The sequence below is a fragment of the Ascidiella aspersa genome, chromosome 9 (assembly GCF_963924565.1).
Source record: "Ascidiella aspersa chromosome 9, kaAscAspe10.2, whole genome shotgun sequence".
In the NCBI taxonomy this organism is placed as follows: Eukaryota; Metazoa; Chordata; class Ascidiacea; order Phlebobranchia; family Ascidiidae; genus Ascidiella; species Ascidiella aspersa.
In genome coordinates this window covers 8,647,427-8,666,822 of record NC_139455.1, presented here as the reverse complement: position 1 = coordinate 8,666,822, position 19,396 = coordinate 8,647,427, and positions in this window count along the sequence as shown.

Here is a 19,396-nt window from a genome sequence, read left to right as displayed (position 1 = left end):
AACAACTAACTCGGAATAAATCCAAAATTTAACGGAATAAGACCTATGGACAAAATAACGCCCAAAACAGTAAAAGCAGGGTGTGGCCTGGGACGGTTAAGGGACATCTTTTTGGCATCGGTCGTTTTGGTGTCGATGTTTGGGTGACCTAGTTTAAAAGGGTTACCTCTGTTTGGGGTTAGCCGCGAGTAATGGGTAGAATAAGAATTTGGTTTATGGTTCAAATTATTAGCGGAGTTAGTGTTGAAGTTATGGGTGGAGTTTGGGGTTAAGTAAAAGGTTTTGAAGGCCTTATTCTTGCAATTTAAGCCTTATTCGGACGAATTTAGGTCTTATTTTTTTTTAACTGTTGTTTATACCGAAGTTGATGTTGTTTTAATTGCTCTCTTAAGGCGAAAGTCCCACTAGATATATGTTGCAATAGTTCCGCTTTCTTTGTTTGCGAAAAGCCAACATCAACCATTGGAACTTCAATAGGGGCTACGAATCCAGTCAAATTGCTCAGTGTTTATTCACAGAAAATAGTGACTAGAGTTTATTTACAAACATAGTCCTTTATTAAAAAAGATAAATCTGAATGGTCATCTTTAATTAAAGAATCATCTCCAAATAGCCTAATTTAACTTTCCCTCTCCAAATCCCTATTTTTTTGAAAAAAGCTTTAATTTTATCTGTGGATGAGTGTTTTCAATTTGATTCTGCATTGACAATTTTTAACTATTCAAATGTTGGAATATGTCATTTAAATTTTTAACTTTGAATTCCAGAATTGACCAACGCCATAATAAAACCCAATACATTTTCTGTATAAGATCCAAGTGGCCTAAATAACATCCTCATCCGCAGGAAATGGATATAAAACGCCGCCTTATTAGGGCCATGTTTTTTTAAAAGGCTGTGTTTGTAGACGCTGTTTTGAAACTGGACTGTTGGTCCGATAGGGGTTTGGGTATGTTATCTATAGGTCCTTTATTGATCTTATTGCGAACTGTGCTTTATTCCGATGTTGATTTTGGTCTTATTGCTGAAATCCAATTTTAGTCGCAAATTCTAAAATAATATTTTTGTAACATTTTTTCCCATCGTCTCGCGGCGCACCTGGCAACCTTCCGCGGCGTACCGGTTGAGAAACGCTGTTCTATGGAGTCAGTTTGTAAAAAAAACATAATTTAGGCTATATTATGTTCACAAGTAAGCGTGGTCGTATAGGTGTAGAGTACAATGTACTCAACTGTGTTCCTGCGAGATGCGTCAAGCGTAGAGGAACGTGTCGGCTCTCGTTTGGGGATCTCCCACTGAATTGGTCGGTTTACTGTAGCCTTTGAGCCAAATAGTGACTGTAGCGCAAAGTTTCACCAAGGTAATACACTTTATAATGGATCACAGATATAATAATAAGATTTGCCTGAGACCATCCGAAATTAGATTTACCCAAGACTCGATAAACAACCGGTTCCAGGACGGTGGAAGAGTAACGACTTAATAGCAGAGATAGAAAAGAAGAGTAACGACTTAATAGCAGAGATAGAAAGTGGCGATACTGAGATCAACGCTATCCCAATCATACGTGTATCAAAGAAAAAAAAAATAACAAGTATTACAGTATAGACAACAGACGCCTGTACGTCTTTCGAGTTTTGGAACAGCGAAATGTTCTAAACCAGATCAAGGTGAAGGTGGTGCCTTACATTTTGGAGAAAAAGTTCACGACGAAAAACGACGGAGTGAGCATTCGTGTTCGACGAGATCGGACGTTCGATCACACAGTAAAGATCACAAAAAAAAGGCACAAACATGTACATCAACCGACAAGGTGAGCCACTTTTATTAAACATTAGATAAGCCGTATATCGGCTAGACTAGGATTTCTCAAACTGGGGTTGGCGTACCCCCAGGGTTAGGCGTGTGAGTTAATAAAACTGGCTAGTGCCCATGCCAAACTATCTATTTCGTAACAAAATAGCTTTTACATTGCTTTGTGACGCTAATGGTCAAACTGCAGTGACTTCAATGGATTTTCGAAAATTTTCTGTCAAAAACTTATTTTAATCAATGATTGCACTTTTATTGAAAGTTTTTAAATTAAACAAAGAGACTCAATCCACCCAGGCACCCAATGATTAGCTTACTTACTACACCCTTTAGTTTTATTCTTAAACTGCAGCTTCCATCAAAATGTTTAATCAACTTTTTTCTCAAAAGTCACATATCTTTCGACAATCCACATAAGTGTTAAAATAATGTGGAGTATCCACAAACGATACAAGATGACTCATGGTACAAAATACTAAGTTGTGCCAAATGTGGCAGCAGCATGGCCGACCGAGCGATATATTTCTAAATTACGCGCAAGCCGGGTAACTCCCCAAACTGTAGACACCATTCAGCCACCAGGTCACAAAAACCATCGGTTGGCATCAACTAGCGGAAGGTTTGTTAAAGCATTTACCATATATATTATAGAAAAAAACGTAACCTGTATCAAGTTACTTCATCGATTTTAAAAACGGAAAAAGGTGTATTACATTTCTGACGTAACTGACAATGGCTTGGACGTGAAACGAGGCTGACATGCCGACAAATTAGTTGCGCCTGGTTAAAATTTTAACATGGTATGTATAACGACGCTTTGAATGCGTCGCTTTTGAACTCAATTATTTAAGTATAATTGTATGACATGCCTAAATAGAGAATTTAAAACATAAGTCTAGAGACTTTGTACACAGTCAACAAAGTTGTTAGCGGTAATCACAATTTTACACTAATAAAATGTAACACTCTCAGCCTTCCCAATTTGAAACATTTTAGTGTTAAAAGTTTTAGGTTACCGGTAACCTTGCAAATTTTACTTTCATATTTTATTTGACAACCACTTTATACACTTCTTAACCCTCCGGTGTTGGGATGACTTAACTGTTTTCAAATGACTTGACTTGAGTTAACTTTAGTCTTCTGGACAAATGACTTGACTTGACTTTTATATTTTGGACATATAAAAGTAGATAGGTTAGAATGAAATGTTTTCAATAGGCATTTTTTTAAAGAAAATTGACTTATTAATCTTATTGTTTGAACATAAAACACTTTGCTTGATAACGATTGCGGATAGGTTATTTTTACAAGTAATTGCTCATAATCGAAACAGTTTATTGATTTGACTTGGACTTGTCCTGTTATTTTTTCCAAAATACTTGACTTGGACTTAAGTTGTTTCACAAAGTACTTGTCTTGGACTTCTGTTATTTTACAACCAACTTGTTTACAACACCGTCACCCTCTCTTGGTTATTAAAAACATGTGGTTACTATTTATATTTCAGAATCCACGATAGTATTTATGCACCGACAACAAAGCCACACCAAACCATTACACCTAACACCGATCGACTGGATGAAACAAACCAGCGCCCATCGATGCATAACCCCGCACACAGTAACAGGCAATCGGCAATTAACCAACCGAATCCGACATCAGCACCGCGCATAACTCGCGAAAGCGTAACTGATGGCGAATGGGCGGCTGCCCAAGATGACAGCGAATCAATATCATGCTGGTCCTGTTGTAGGTTAATGTAAACTTTATGCGAATTCGTTTGATTGCAGTTCCAATTAGTGCATGTTTTGTTTTGTGGATACCAAATTTTAAGTAATTTAGTTTATCTAATTGCTAAATGTTTTTATAAAGTCGTAAAGCACAGCGGTTTCTAAACGCCGGTCCGCAGTATTTTTGGGCCATTCGACAAAATGTTGACATTTTGTACTCTATCCTGCGATACCGACAATATTTGTTTGCACTTTCGTTATTAACTAAATAATGAGGAATAGTTTGTCAATAGTAGAAAACCATGAAAAGACAAAAAAACACTTTACGATAATATATTTTGAAACAATTGTGTGTTTGCTGTACATATTTTGCCGATGCTTCCTTCTCATGTTTTGTCATAGCTATACATTTGATTTATTATTATATGAAACAGCTGCGCTGGATCTCATAACAACTAGCAAATTATTTCTTCTTACAATCGTTGTATATATACTTCTTTTTTTTCTTTTTTTCTTTTTTTTTAATTAAACTTTTACAGTACAATAATACTCTGACAGTCAGTTGGTACTCATGCTCACTATAATCACTCTATATACAAGCTGTCAAAATGTATATTATTTATTAATAAAATGCTTTAAAAATCTAAAAGAAAATATTCTTGCGATTAAAAGATTTATCAGCATATAAAGTAAAAGGGGTTATCAGGCCTCTTTAAACCTCTCACGGGGCCTCATCAGAGGGGTGGACATTGCCATGCATTCCCCCAAACTGTTTTGGCCTATGTTAACTAAGCAAATTCAAAACTTCTAGTTATGTCTCGAGAATATCTTAGCCAAGTGGCTATGCCCTCCCCATGTATTCGGGGCTTATTTCACATATAAGCTTATTTCAACTTCGCGCTACGCGGCAATTTAATTATGTTGCTAGAAAGTCTTAGCCCATTTTTATCAAATTGTTTTAGCCCAAAGGTGTCGCACGTTCTACCGGTAAACCTTAACGATTTAAAGGCGCACTTTGCGAGAGTCGATTACATCGTTATACCTTTTGTATTGAAAGTAACACCTATTCAATCTAAAACTTTAACCAAATAAACTGTGTGGTGGTTAAGGTTATACTTTTTATGACGTCTCGTTTAGTTTTGACGTCACTTTTTCACGTAACCGTGTGACGTCACTTATGACGTAACTATTTGACGTCACTTTATTACGAAACTTTGTGAAGTAATCTCTGAAAAAATTGTTATTAAATTTATAAAATTATAAGCAACCAAATACATTGTTTAAACCGCAGAAAGTACGGTGTTAGCAATATCTGAAGGCTGCAATTGAAACTTGTGTTTTCCCGTTTTGCTTGGCTTGTTTGGATATAAATTTGGAGAATTAATTAACTAGCATAAACAAAGTGGCGTAGTTAAACTTTTAAGCGATGATTTCACACCATTTCGAATCCCCCTTCATTTGACTTCAATGCTTCAAAAGTAGGGTTTGTCAGCGTCTTTTCAGCTGTACATTCCTATCTGTTTGATGAAATGGAGAATAACAGGAGGCTGACAAAATGTTTTTGGGCGTCCAGTTAAACGTATAGCAGAAGCAACTATGGCTTTTAATAAATTCGAAATGAACGAAACCACAAGAAACATATTATTATACTCGCAGAATCTCATTATCAACAACAGTTCTTAACTTTACTAAGAAAATGCAATCACTTGGTTTGTCCGTCAAAAATACCCAAGGCTTTGGCAAGCAAGGTGTATATGTTTGTTATTAAACGTGTGCGGTATCTATAGTTTTTCTTTTGTCGATTTTCGTTTTACCATAGCAAATCATATATATCCTTACATTGTTTTTTTAATTATCAATCAAAAACATAATTCTGATCAGCGCGAATAATATTTTCGTTTCTGTAAAGAACCTTGCCCCACATAACGAAAAATTATTACAGAAACATGTTTTCTGCTGAACGCACTCAAGAACCAAGTTTTTGTGATAGGTTGTTACATTTTGTTTAGAATAAAACGTTTAAAGTGGCGATGTTACGGAGACCTAAAATCACTTCGCCACGGGGAGGGTTGCATAACCTATTAGGCAAGTATAACGTAACCAAGTATATTTAAAAATCTGTCTAAGAAACTGAAAAGTTATTATCCCAACAATAGTTGTTATGACTAGTACGTAAAAATGAATACGGCGTCTGCAATATAATCCCATCCATTCACCTTTAAGATAGCAAACACTACAATATTTTATAATGGTTAATTTAAAGCTTATCGCGCAATAAACATTAAGGTTATTCGTGGGACATATAGTTGATTGGGTTATAAAAATATAAGTCACCATTCGGTTCTGTTGCAGCGTAGATATCATCAGGAAAATATTGTTTTATTGGAAATGTTATCTTAACCTATTGCAATGCAAACTAAAAGGGCGCTAACTAAAATAGTAAGCTAAACTGCAAAATAAGAAACCTTATGATATTACACCGACCGATAAAGGACCAGCTGGCAATATCATATATATTTCAAACTTTTTAAGAATAAACTTATGAGCCAGTGATAGCAGCAGCAATAGCTTAGCAAGAAAACCATAGCAAGAACCTTGCTAAGCCAAGAACAATTTTACAGAATGCTGACGAACTTGAACAAATTGGCTGTGACAGTGTGTTGTTTGCAAACTGTTTTCGGCTTTAACATTGATGTTTCACCAGAAGCAGTAACTTCGTTTAAAATCAACGTAACAGAAACTGCAGGGCTATCGAATTACGCCGGCTACAAAGTTTCTGTGTTCGCTAATGGCTCTCATGTCAGGTAAAGATTCATATTTAGCAAGTCGTAATCTTAAGCAGGCCTTTTGCATTGCATGCATTTAAAGTCCGTTGTTCGTGATGACACTATAGGCCTACGATTGTTAACAAGAAAGGCACTAACGTATAAAAAATGCTGGCAAAAATATGGTTATCAGATGACATATAGAGATAATAACAAAACTAAAATAAGGTGTATATTCCGCAATCCACTCATGGGGTCATGGTATACCACGAGCATATCTTTGGAAAAGTTTCTTTCATTTGCTATTCCATCTTAACAATTTACAGTTTGCTGCCTTATCAGTGTCGAAATTTGGTACTGCGCATGCGCACACGTCGGACTCGGATAGTTCCACCTGGTCTTATTTCGGGTCCCGAGTCCGACTCAGTAGCCCTTCTGTGATCTGACATCTAATTTACGTATTTTTTTAGATATACTTCGATGCTTTTAAGCCGATACCTAGAAGTGTTAACTATCAGTTTCGCTTTTAGTTGGTTTCTCAGTCACACAAAAAGTCACGTGCTTATGTTTAATGTATAAAAGTGGTTCTTAACCTTTTCAGCTTACGGACCGGTGGACCTTCAAAAATTAAAAGCAACTTCATAATGGAGGTGATCGCCAGTATCATATCATACTTTTTTTCGTCAAAATGTAATTATGGCGAAAGTCTGCAACTTAAAAGCAAATAACGAAAACTTTTATGTAATGAGAAATTTGCTGCTGTCTTTTTGATATCATACGTGTTATACGTGGTTCTATTGAAGTTTTTCACGTACAACTGGTCTTAAAGTTTAAAACTTAAACAATTTGTATACTACTTTCAAACAATTGGGCACAACACTTGCAGCATTGTGACGTAGGATAAATTCAAAAGTAGACCATTACCTCTATGTTACGTCAGAATGCTGCAAATTACGGAACTGGCTAAGTTCTAAATTTGATGGACAAGCCGCCCTTAACATCTTGTTTTTTGTTATTGAGTTATAAATTTGTAATGTATTTGGGGGCCGGGAGGAAAGTTGACGCGGATCCGCGGTTGAGAACCACTGATGTAGAATGCCCTGTTTTAACGTAGTAAACGTTACGCCAAATTTGGGGCATTGTGACGAAATACGAACGGTTAGTGGTAAACAACAAGCATGACGCCCACAAAAAGCAATCTTAAATACTGCAGTTAAGACACTTATTTGTGACACGAACTGGAAATGTGAGCAACCATTTAGTTAGCACTAGTGTTAGTGATGTAATAGTAATGTTATTGATGTAAGTAGTGATACTTGTACTTTCTTAAGGTGATCTAACGTGCGATTGGCGTGCTAATTGGCGAGCCATGCAAAAACATCTTGCGTGCCAGGGGTTGCCGACCCCTGCCCTAGATTCTAAGCAACTATGTTCCAACAAAGGATAAAAGTTCAAATTTTGTGCAGGGGTTCACAAACTGGGATCCATGGACCCCTTGGGGCTACGTGAACTAGTTTGGAGGAATACTTGAAATATTAGTCTATAAGTAAAAGGTAATCATTTTTTCAAACAAAAACAGTTTAATTAATAATAAATCGCTTTTGCACTGATTGTATTTATACTCATGTTCAACCTTCACGTTTTTTTTTTTTTTGACCAGTAACATCAGGAAGTCAATTAAAGATGTGATCTCTCATGTTTCTTGCCTAGCGTCAACGTGTAACAAAACAAAATTAGGGTCCGTGTTAATAACCACCCGATTCGTCGGCAAGTTTGGCTCAGCCATGCCACAGCATACTGCATTTTTGTCGCAAAGATAAGCCAAAGGAATATGATTTCCTGATTCCAGGATCACGCCTGTTAGCATAGAAAGAGAAATGCCTGATTCCCGTTGGATGGGGACTCCCCTTTACCTTTTTGCGACTGAAACGCGGGAAAACGCGAATCTAGGCTAAAAGACGCTTTTTTCAAGCAACATATTTTTATAAACTAATAAAACAGACAAAAGCAAAATAGCCTGGAAAAGTAACTTGGCGCTGGTCTAGAATCCTACCACGATTTTGCAGCTTGAAATTTCTCGGCTGTAATTCCTGTAATAACGTTATTTGTAAAATTAGCGCGACTGATAATGGAGTACAAGAATGAAAACCGTTATCGCGACGAAAGTTTTGCGCGTTTGAGCGATTTTTAGTGGCTGGCCGCATTATACGTTGATTTTACATGGAATGCGCGGCTATGACCGCGGCTGAGCGGGCTTTGGGCGTGCGTGTGGGTCGGTTAAGTGTTGTGATATTCATTATTTAATTATTATACTTGACCCACCCTAACCCAAATAATGTGCGTTTTGGTAGGATTCTAGACCAGCGCCAGTAACTTCTTGTACTTGTAGTGTAGGTTAGTTATAATGAAATGTAATAAATTGGCACAGAAGGGGCAAATGCAGGGTTTCTGTAGTTTATGTAATTTGCTGCCCTCTCAACAAACAACAGGGAAGCTCTTTTAACACTGTAGCTTTCAATTATGTTTTTACACACCTTGTGTTGGAAATCTTACCACAAAAGCTTTTTTCAATATTTAAGTGTACAGTATACCAATTTAGAAGTTGGAAACTCTGGTTGTTGCAGTGCTAAAATAAAGCTATGTCTAAAATTTGTTGTCGTTTTATAACTGACATGCACAGGCTCAGTGGGAGCTGTTTGAAACATGACAATTAACACAGATGCCTGCTGCAATTTGTTGTTACATACAACTTTATTTGAAGGGGATTAACAGCCCATATACAACAAATAAAACAATTTACAATTTGTGACCAAGCCCTTCTGGAGCTGTGCTGACTCTTGTTCCCAGATCTTTTCACTCCTGGGTAACAGGATTGAAAAATGAAAATCCTGACAAAATTATTGTGCTCAATTTCATCATTATGATGTTTAAAACTATTTTATTTTAGCTCCAAACATTTAATTAATTCTCCCTGGTGCTGACCTACAACCCTAGTGCTGACCACTGATATATTCACACATTATATACCAGGGGTGGCCGCATGCGACTCTTCACGCAGTTATATGCGGCTCTTACGTTCCTGATGCACTTTTTTTTAAATATTTTGATTTTGTTTGGTTAAGCCAGTGGTTCTCAAACTGGGGCCTACGAGATAATTTTCTGTGACCGCAAAGCACGTAAAGTTACATAACACGACGCTCCCCAAGAAGGAAATTTTTTGTGCAACTTACTTTTCCAAACCAAGCTGATTAGTTTAAGTTATTGCTCGCTTTAATTTGAATTGTCCATTGTGACGTCATGGTGTTGCGTTATGCTAATAAGAATTACGTTTTTACACTTGGCAGCACTGACACTGTGGGCTATACGGTCACGGTTTTAAAACTGTTTGTGATTGCTTCACTCAAATTAAGTGATTCGTTAGAGGTTAACACAGCCGAGCTAATACCAAAGAAGCAAGTGCGCCGTCTAATTGATACCATTAAAAACAAAGTGTTATTTTGTGTTAATTTGTGTATATTTTTAAGGGAGCGTGAGCAATTAAAAAAATTGCTGGGGGAACGTTGCGAAATTTCTGCAAAATTTTTTTTAAGAACTACTGGGTTAAGTTATGGAATATTGCCGGTTCCGACTCCCGACTGTTTGCCTTAAGGCCATTGTATTTTTAGTAACACTTTTTAAAGAAGTTGAACACAAATATATGCCCAAATAATATTGATAAATCACATTAGATCGAGAAATGTGTAATTTATCATGCAATGTGTCGCGTCTCCTTTTAAATTAATATTTTGTCTATTTAACGAAATAAAGGCATTTTTTGTGGGAGTGAATAAGAAATGGAGTGATACGCCTTTTTTTCGTTTCATGTGTGTTAAGTGTGGCTCTTTGAGGTTAACCAAGTAACAAATGCGGCTCTTGGTATGTGATTGGTTGGCCACCCCTGTTATATACCTTGTATCAAGCCTTTGGGAAGGCTTACTGAAATTAGTTGGATCAGGATTTTAGTGCAAGCAAAGAAAGGCCATTTTCTAGCCTTGCTTGCATGCAAATCCTGATTAAGCTAACTGATTTTGGGGCACCAATTTTTTTTTAAAGTAAAAAAGAGTAACGCAAAGAAAAATGGTTTGCAAACACTGCAACGCACATTGTTTGGGTTACCCTGCAGGTTGGGGTTTAAAGAGTTCACACATTTTTTTATTTACTATTAATAATAATGATGTTTTTTTTATTATTAAAAATAATCACATTTTTTTTTTTATTTACTATATAAAATAATGGTTTATGGAACTACTGAATGTACAGTACTTTTTGCCATATCCAAAGCTCAGGTATTTCAATAACTTGCATTAATTCTTTTCTATAATTTGTCAAAGATCTTATCATTGGGTTAAAAATACCGTGAAACAAACACCACATACACTAATTCAATGGATTTCAACCAGCCTTTATCGATTTTTATTATACCTCATAATTTTTGCATTTGATTGCAGTTTAGTCAGAGCTCATCCGCAGATGTTTCGGTTTGAATGTTGTCTGGCTAAATATTCCCTAATTTGATTTTTCTTGTGATCAATTCCCCTGTACCTAAAATATCAGCGTGTACAATGTCTAAATTTGATTATTATATTATATTCTAAGATTTAGTCTCACAGTTATTAATTTTTGTGATTACTTAGCCTTTCTTAATCCATAGAACAGTGAATCAACCAATACATCCACACAGGAGACCATTTTATATATTATGAGAGTTACCTAAAGTAATCTCTTAATGTATTTTTCCATATTTCCTTCTTTAAAGGGTTATATAAACTGTTGCTACCAGGCATGGTAATATAAATCAAAAACAGCTCCTCTGGTAATTGTAATTGTTAACCAACGTTTCGGCAACCTATACAAGCCGCCTTCGTCAGGGTGATTGACACTGAACGCTCGTACAATAAATGGAAAGGAAAAAAAGAAAAAAACAGAAATAAACGCGAGCAACAAAACGATAAGAAAGTAATTAGCGACTGCCTCTAGTCCTTCAGCAGGTGTTTGTAGCATGCAGAAAGCATCACGTCAGTTTTGACGTTCATGGTGTTACCCTTCCTATGAATATTCCACGATTCCAAAAATAATCTTTTCCTGTAGTCTGATTCTCGTGCTATTATTGAAGCGCCACCAAAATCAATTTAGTGGTTTCGGGAAACAACATGGTATGAGAGTGCAGACTTCTTTGCGTCGTTATTTGCCACGTCCCTTTGGTGTTCTTTTTTTTCATTTTTAGATGTCCTAGTCACAAGGACTTCTGTCGATGATTTATGTTCAAGAGTGTACCACAAGCCAACAAGTACCGGCAGGTATCTTAATTTTCGTTCGCATCACCCTATTTACCAAAAGAGAGGTGTCGTGCGATCACTTGAGGACCAGGCGCGACGCCTATGTTCTAACAGCATTGAGCGCGAGGTGGAACTTAAAAAGGTACACGAAGCCCTGAAGTCCAACGGTTACCCCAACTGGATGTTCCACGACCGACCGAATTCTGTTGCCACGCAGGTTAGTTTTGTGAAAAAAGATGGGTTTGTTACGTTGCCCTACATACCAAAACTAACCGATGTGTTAAGACGTATGTTGGGAGACTTCGGTATAGCGGTTGGTGTGCAACCTGCCAATACTCTTCGAAAGCTTCTTAGTCACCCCAAAGATCCCATCAGTTCCTTTGACCAACGAGGTGTGGTATATTCAATCCCCTGTGCGGATTGTAATTTGGTCTATATCGGCGAGACTGGAAGGTCATTCAAGACTCGCCGTAAAGAACACCAAAGGGACGTGGCAAATAACGACGCAAAGAAGTCTGCACTCTCATACCATGCTGTTTCCCGAAACCACCAAATTGATTTTGGTGGCGCTTCAATAATAGCACGAGAATCAGACTACAGGAAAAGATTATTTTTGGAATCGTGGAATATTCATAGGAAGGTTTGTAGAGCTCTTCTGGCAAATGTAATTTAAATTTAAATTACATTTGCCAGAAGAGCTCTACAAACCTGATATTATGCCTGGTAGCAATAGCTTATATATTCATAGGAAGGGTAACACCATGAACGTCAAAACTGACGTGATGCTTTCTGCATGCTACAAACACCTGCTGAAGGACTAGAGGCAGTCGCTAATTACTTTCTTATCGTTTTGTTGCTCGCGTTTATTTCTGTTTTTTTTCTTTTTTTCCTTTCCATTTATTGTACGAGTGTTCAGTGTCAATCACCCTGACGAAGGCGGCTTGTATAGGTTGCCGAAACGTTGGTTAACAATTACAATTACCAGAGGAGCTGTTTTTGATTTATATTTAAAGGGTTATGTTGATCAGCATTGTGACATGGTAATCCCAAAGCATTTGTTTTTTGCCCTTTTACTATTTGTGCTATTGTTGTAGAACGACACACCTGTTCAATCACACTACTTACAAGACATGTTTGTGCTATGCTGTGAGCTATATTCACTAAAATCCTAGCAGGGCCATCTCTTTAGTTACCTAATGTGAACTTTCTTAAGGGAGTCTGGCGCTAAATAAACCAATACAGTTTAGTCTTGAGAACGACCTCAGCTACACAGCCCCTAAACCTAGTGTGCTAAGTTATTTTAATGTGCACATAAAACTTTCAAGTTTAATCAGCTTCTAGGAATTTTGCATCATATTAAATTTCTAGTGAGTCTCAATAACTGCCTTCTTTTTGGATTTTTTTAGCTTGTAGTTTAGTATCAAAGCAAATTCCTAAACCCAGTTTAGATGGGGTATAACCGTTTTTATCACAATTTTTTTCAATTTGCTTTTTAGAATTTTAAAGCAATAGTATATCATAATATAGTGTGGTTTATGTAAAGTACTGACAGTCAATGATAAACATGGTTATGAAAAAAAGATGAGATGGATTTGGAGGATAAATCTTTGAAAAAGCATTGATTAATACAACCAAGTATTTTAAAGTTAAAATGGCTTAACTTTTATTATTTACATATTTCACAATAAAATTTATAGTGCCTAAAATATAACAAATTGTGTTTTTTAACTACATAGTAAATTCATTTCTTTACCAAAACAGTTTACTTAATGATAAACCAATTTTTTTTCTGTGTTTGAAAGCACAACTCTAAAAGTTAAAGTGTAACCCTCATGGATATTAATATGTTTGCATAACATAATACATTACTTTTCATTGTAGTATATTAACAACTTTTATATATAGAGAACAACTTTACGGATCCCAATGTCAACTTCACAAAGACAACTGCTTTTAAGTTTAGCACAAATCATGAGCTTACAGACTATGTTGAAAATGAAAAAAATTTAACAACAATATCCAGCGATTATGCCTTAAGCTCTAGATAGATTAATATGCTGTGTGGATTGTTTTTAATCAATAATACACCAAAAAATTTGGAACTTTAATGGCATCAATATCTAATAGTTTATAATAACTTTATTGAAGCTTTTGGACTCAACAATTGTTGAATGCCCATATCCATAACATAACCTAAATCAGGGGTTCTTAACCTTTTTGTATGGTTTACCCTTTTAAACGAAAGTAACAAACTATATCAGTTGTGACGTAACAATGAAGTAACTAAGAGATAAGGATGTTGCCAATGGGATGGTTTCCACCACTAGAGGCGTTGCGTGAGTCAGATGAACAGTTGCGAGCGCCTATCTTTTACAATGGTAATCCGTGGTTTTCAATTACGTGTTTTCGCGCTTTGTTTTTGTAGAATCTATTATGAAGCTAATTATTCGTTTAAAGTTAACTTTAATTAATACCTATAATCAGTTTTTATTCGCAATTTCGTCAAATGCTGGTAGCGAGAAGTTGTTAAACATGTACTGTTACAACTTTAATTTTGTACTTAAAATAGGGTTTCGGTTAAAACCAGGAAGCATTTGCGTCAACTTTAAATTATAAATAAAATGTAATTAGAATATTTAAGGCCAGCTAGTTGCGAACAAAGCTGAAATAAGCATTTTTATGAGGGAATATTGTAGTTTTTTGTGGTACTGCTATTTTTTAACCTATAACTTTGCATTTTGCAAGTTCATTCACACTTTTTAAGTCATTTTTAATTCGAAAATATATCTTCTGTATAGTATTCTAAAGGACATTGTATTGCTTGTGAATTAACTTAAATTTTTCACCAGATATTTCTTTTGTACTCAACATTAATTTAACACCTTTTCATACAAGATACCTCACATCTTAGGAATATATTCGAGTGATCCACATCCTTTTAAAACAACTAACTATTTGTACTGTTTTGAAATGGGTGTAATTTTGTAAATGTTATCTTATTATAACCTTTCTTACAAGTGACCTCGTGTGGTTTTACCAAAATTGAATAAATATAGCCTGGAGCCCTAGAGCAGACACTATCATGCAAGCTTGTGCATTTGGCTGAAAAATCAGGCACTTGCTGAATTCCGAAGAATATTTTAGCTACAGAACTGAAATCTTACATCTTGACAAAGAAACCGTATATTTGTCGAACAACGCCAGGACAATGAAAGAAGTTTGTCAGTTTCCAATGTTACAAACAAGTCACAACTACAATGAATCTTATCATTCTTCAAATAGTAGTCAAATCACTAGAATAATATTGTACTGATTTTAATATGAAATTTAGTAGAATGTTTTTTACTTGTGTTTTTTTGTGTACTTCAGGTTTGCAAAGCATCAATTTAATTCGCAGCGTTTAAAACAACTGTATAATTTTGTTTCACTTCGTATCATACAAAAAATAAATGCATATTATGAAGTTTAATAAAACAAGCAAAACTGTTGACTTTTTGTTAGGTGTGAACCGTAGTATATGGCACCAAGAACATGATTAAAAGAGTTTTTTAATGCAGGCTTGTTTGAATCTTCCCTTGTAGAAATTATATTTCCAGATTTGTCTGTTTTGATTCCAAACCTATAAAAACGGTATAAATAATTTTTATAAGATAATGATTATTTGCTACAAATAAAACAGTATAGCAACTAAACAAGTGTATTTTTTGAATTATAGATTATTATTTATTTCAACTAAATCAAACACCGTTAAAGAATCCCATAACTTAAAAAAACTGCATATAACAAACTAATATAATCAGGGAGAACTAGAGGTAGAAAATAAACTTTTACCTGTTAGATCACTTGGAAAGCAGCATCTGCTTAAATTGTATTCCAGTACCAGTTTCTTTAGTTCCATAAATTGTTAACCCAGGAAGAGAATGCATAGCAGGTTTAATATTACCAAACAAGTATTTTCTAGAAGTTTACACAAAATTCTCACTAACTTCAGAAAATTATAAACAACATTATTAGTAAAAATTGACCAATATATCTAACTTCATTATGGTAAACCCTTTCACTTGGTAAATGCATGCTAGTTTAATGCACTTTCTGGACCAATAACTAGAAGCTAAGGCGCTGGTCTAGAATCCTACCACAGTTCTAAAATCAACGCACAAAATTTGAGTTAGGGTGCGGGTTAGCGTTTGGGTGTGGGTGGGTCAAGTATTATTATATTCTTTGTTTAATAATAATACTTGACCCACCTTAACCCAAACGCTAACCCGCACCCTAACCCAAATGGTGTTTCGTTGTGGTAGGATTCTAGACCAGCGCCGAAGCTTACCCTAAAACATACCACAGCCACCTTGCCAAACAAATTTCTCGTGAAAGATTTTCTGAGTGTGATAACAAGCTAAAATCGTAAACTAACTTAAATAACAATTCAGTCTTTGATTCGGGGAGTGGGAAAGGCGTAAATTACAACAATTTATTGCCAGGATAGTTTGATGACTGGAAAAAGCAATGTTCACATACTTCTTTGCGATAAAAATTGAAAAAAAATGGTCTGATAGTGACTACAGGGATAAACTTACCAGTAAAACCGGTCAAAATGTCGCAAACGGCCCTAATAACTGAATTATCGACCAAATAGTGCCAGTCTCAGACCTTTCGCCATTGTAAAAAAATGCGACTTCACCTGAGTGGTAGATTCTTTTACATCTACAAGATGCAGGAGAGAGGAAAGAGTGAAATTCTTGAATTTCCTACTAGTGGTTATTTTTTTTTTTTTTTTTTGATGGGGTCGGGTATTTATTAACAATATCTACAACTTTTTTCTAATAGATAGAATTATTTAATATAAAATGCTTTACGGTCGGAAGTTTTTATTTAAAATAATTATTAAATACATTTGCGGGGAGATGTAGAGGGTTTTGTGAATCGGTACGAAATGCCTTCAAATTAACTCAAAGTGTGACTTCGGGATTGTCGAAACGCCCATGGTCTAAAGTCTAAACAAGTTTACTGAATGAAATGTTACACACAGTGTTTATTTGTCATGATCGGGTGCACAACGCAACGAATTCATAAACAGACAAGTCACTACACACCTTAATATGAGAATTTTCTGTACAAAACCACAGCAATTAACCCTGAGGAATATAACATCTAGTACAACTATCACTCACAACACAGTTTTAATATGAAACTCGAAATATTAACACAATTTCTTCATAAGGCGCGTAAAACACCAACAAAAATAAGTTTAAAATACGGCAGAATGATGACTATTAGTGAGAGCAACAGGGAAGACCACGTGAAGGTTGTCATCTCCTTCCCCAGCATGCAAAAACAAATATGGAAGCAACATATAAAAATGAAACAAATTAACATTAAAAATAAACGCCAAACAGTTGATTGAAAATAAACTTTCAGTTATAAGAATGGTTATTCTTTTAATGGTCTTTATATCATAAATCAGGAGTTTGTTATACACATGTACAGGTGATAATAAAAGTGCAGTTAAAAATGTCTAAAGATAAATAGCCACCAGTTAGAACTATGCTTTGTAACTTATATTATGTCTGGCCCACTATTAATATAATTTTTCCTAGTAGTTTATTTTAACCAAGTATGTATTTTAGCATATACTTTTTGTGTGCGTGGTAATAACAAAATAAAAAAAACAAGCATGCTAAAACAACAAACATTTTTTTTGGTTTTTTAATGATATAGCAACAAAAAAACAAAATGAATTAAAACGCAAATTTTTATTCTTGGGACACTACAACACGCCAGTTTAAGTATCTATGGAAAGGTAATATCGGACATGTCAGAAGATAGACTAAATCCTATAGGCAGGGTTGCCTTCAGCATAGACCCCCGAAAAAGGACAAATAACTAGGGGATACAATGGGGTCAGGAGATCCAAAGGGGCCAGGAGATGCAACATGGTCAGGGGGTGCAGTAGGGCCAGGGGATACAATGGGGTCAGGAAATCCAAGGTAGGCAGGAGATGCAGCATGGTCAGGGGGTGCAGTAGGGCCAGGGGATACAATGGGGTCAGGAGATCCAAGGTAGGCAGGAGATGCAGCATGGTCAGGGGGTGCAGTAGGGCCAGGGGATACAATGGGGTCAGGAGATCCAAGGTAGGCAGGAGATGCAGCATGGTCAGGGGGTGCAGTAGGGCCAGGGGATACAATGGGGTCAGGAGATCCAAGGTAGGCAGGAGATGCAGCATGGTCAGGGGGTGCAGTAGGGCCAGGGGATACAATGGGGTGAGGAGATGCAACGTGATCAGGGGGTGCAGTAGGGCCAGGGGGTACAATGGGGTCGGAAGATCCAAGGTAGGCAGGAGATGCAGCATGGTCAGGGGGTGCAGTAGGGCCAGGGGATACAATGGGGTCAGGAGATCCAAGGTAGGCAGGAGATGCAGCATGGTCAGGGGGTGCAGTAGGGCCAGGGGATACAATGAGGTCAGGAGATCCAAAGGGGCCAGGAGATGCAACATGGTCAGGGGGTGCAGTAGGGCCTGGGGATGTATCGTGGTCCGGGGATGTAAATGTTAGATGGTTTAGGACCATTGCCCTAGGGCTAGTCACACCTATCTGACATTTTCGATAAGCCATACTACCTTTAAAAGCTCGAAAAATTTATTTAGAAGGAGATATTTTGATTAGATTTCCAGGAAAATATTATGCGAAACAATTAGGCGGGAAACAGCGGGCATAATAGCGGAACGTTTAAGTATTCTATTTCAGCAAAAATATTTATATATTATAATTTAATAAAATATATTTGTTTACCGCACAAATAAAAAAAAAACTAATTTGTATGTTCACTGTACATATTTTACGTCAATTGACACGTAAAACATGAATTAAAAAAAAAAAACTCTCTCCTGCAACTTGTAGATGTAAAAGAACCTACCCATCTGAGTCGGTCCGCGCGACCCCTAGTGGTGGAAACCATCCCATTAACTAAAATAGCTATCAATTCGGCTGACCTAAATCGATGTGTTTTAAATGTTGTGGCCCATAAACCCTTTGGGGCAGTGGTTCTTAACCAGGGTTCAATCAAACACCTGGGGTTCGACGAGAACAGCCTCTGAAACATTACCACACTGTTTACTTAGCTCCGCGGGACCTTCAAACCTATTTTCTCTCTTATTTGTATATTTTAAGGAATCTATTAATGCTAATGTCATGTTTCTCCGCATGACTCATAAAAAATGTTTTATAGGCAAACATATGTCGAGTGAAAATTGGGTTTAACAATGCTTGCAGAGTAACACAGGGGTTCGACAGGGTATCAAAGGTTAAGAACCTCTGCTTTAGGGTTCAACAAATGTCCTTAAAATGGAATTGTGCACAGGGAAACTGTAAACCTGCGTATGTGTTGTAATGCTATACACACTTATTATATTATATCCAACGGAAAATGTCCTTTGTCACTCACATTTCAGGGCCAATTTTTATAAATCTGTTGTTTTCTGAATAGTACAATATGTTTCTTTATATGGGCTGTAGCATTTCTTAAACTTTTCCAATTCTGTTAACCCCTGTGCCAGAATTCTGCATTCCATTCACTCCTATTTAAAACATAATGCCAAGCCATATATTCTACTGAAGATTGTGAACAGATCTGTGTTTAGTGTTCCTACATATAGACTATTTTTTGCATTTTATGTAAAAATATATGGTATATTTGAGGAAAGCCCTAAATATTTGCCGACTAGGGATGCTTTTTTGTTGGGCAGTGTATTTTTACAAATGTGTAGCCTGTTGTTCGT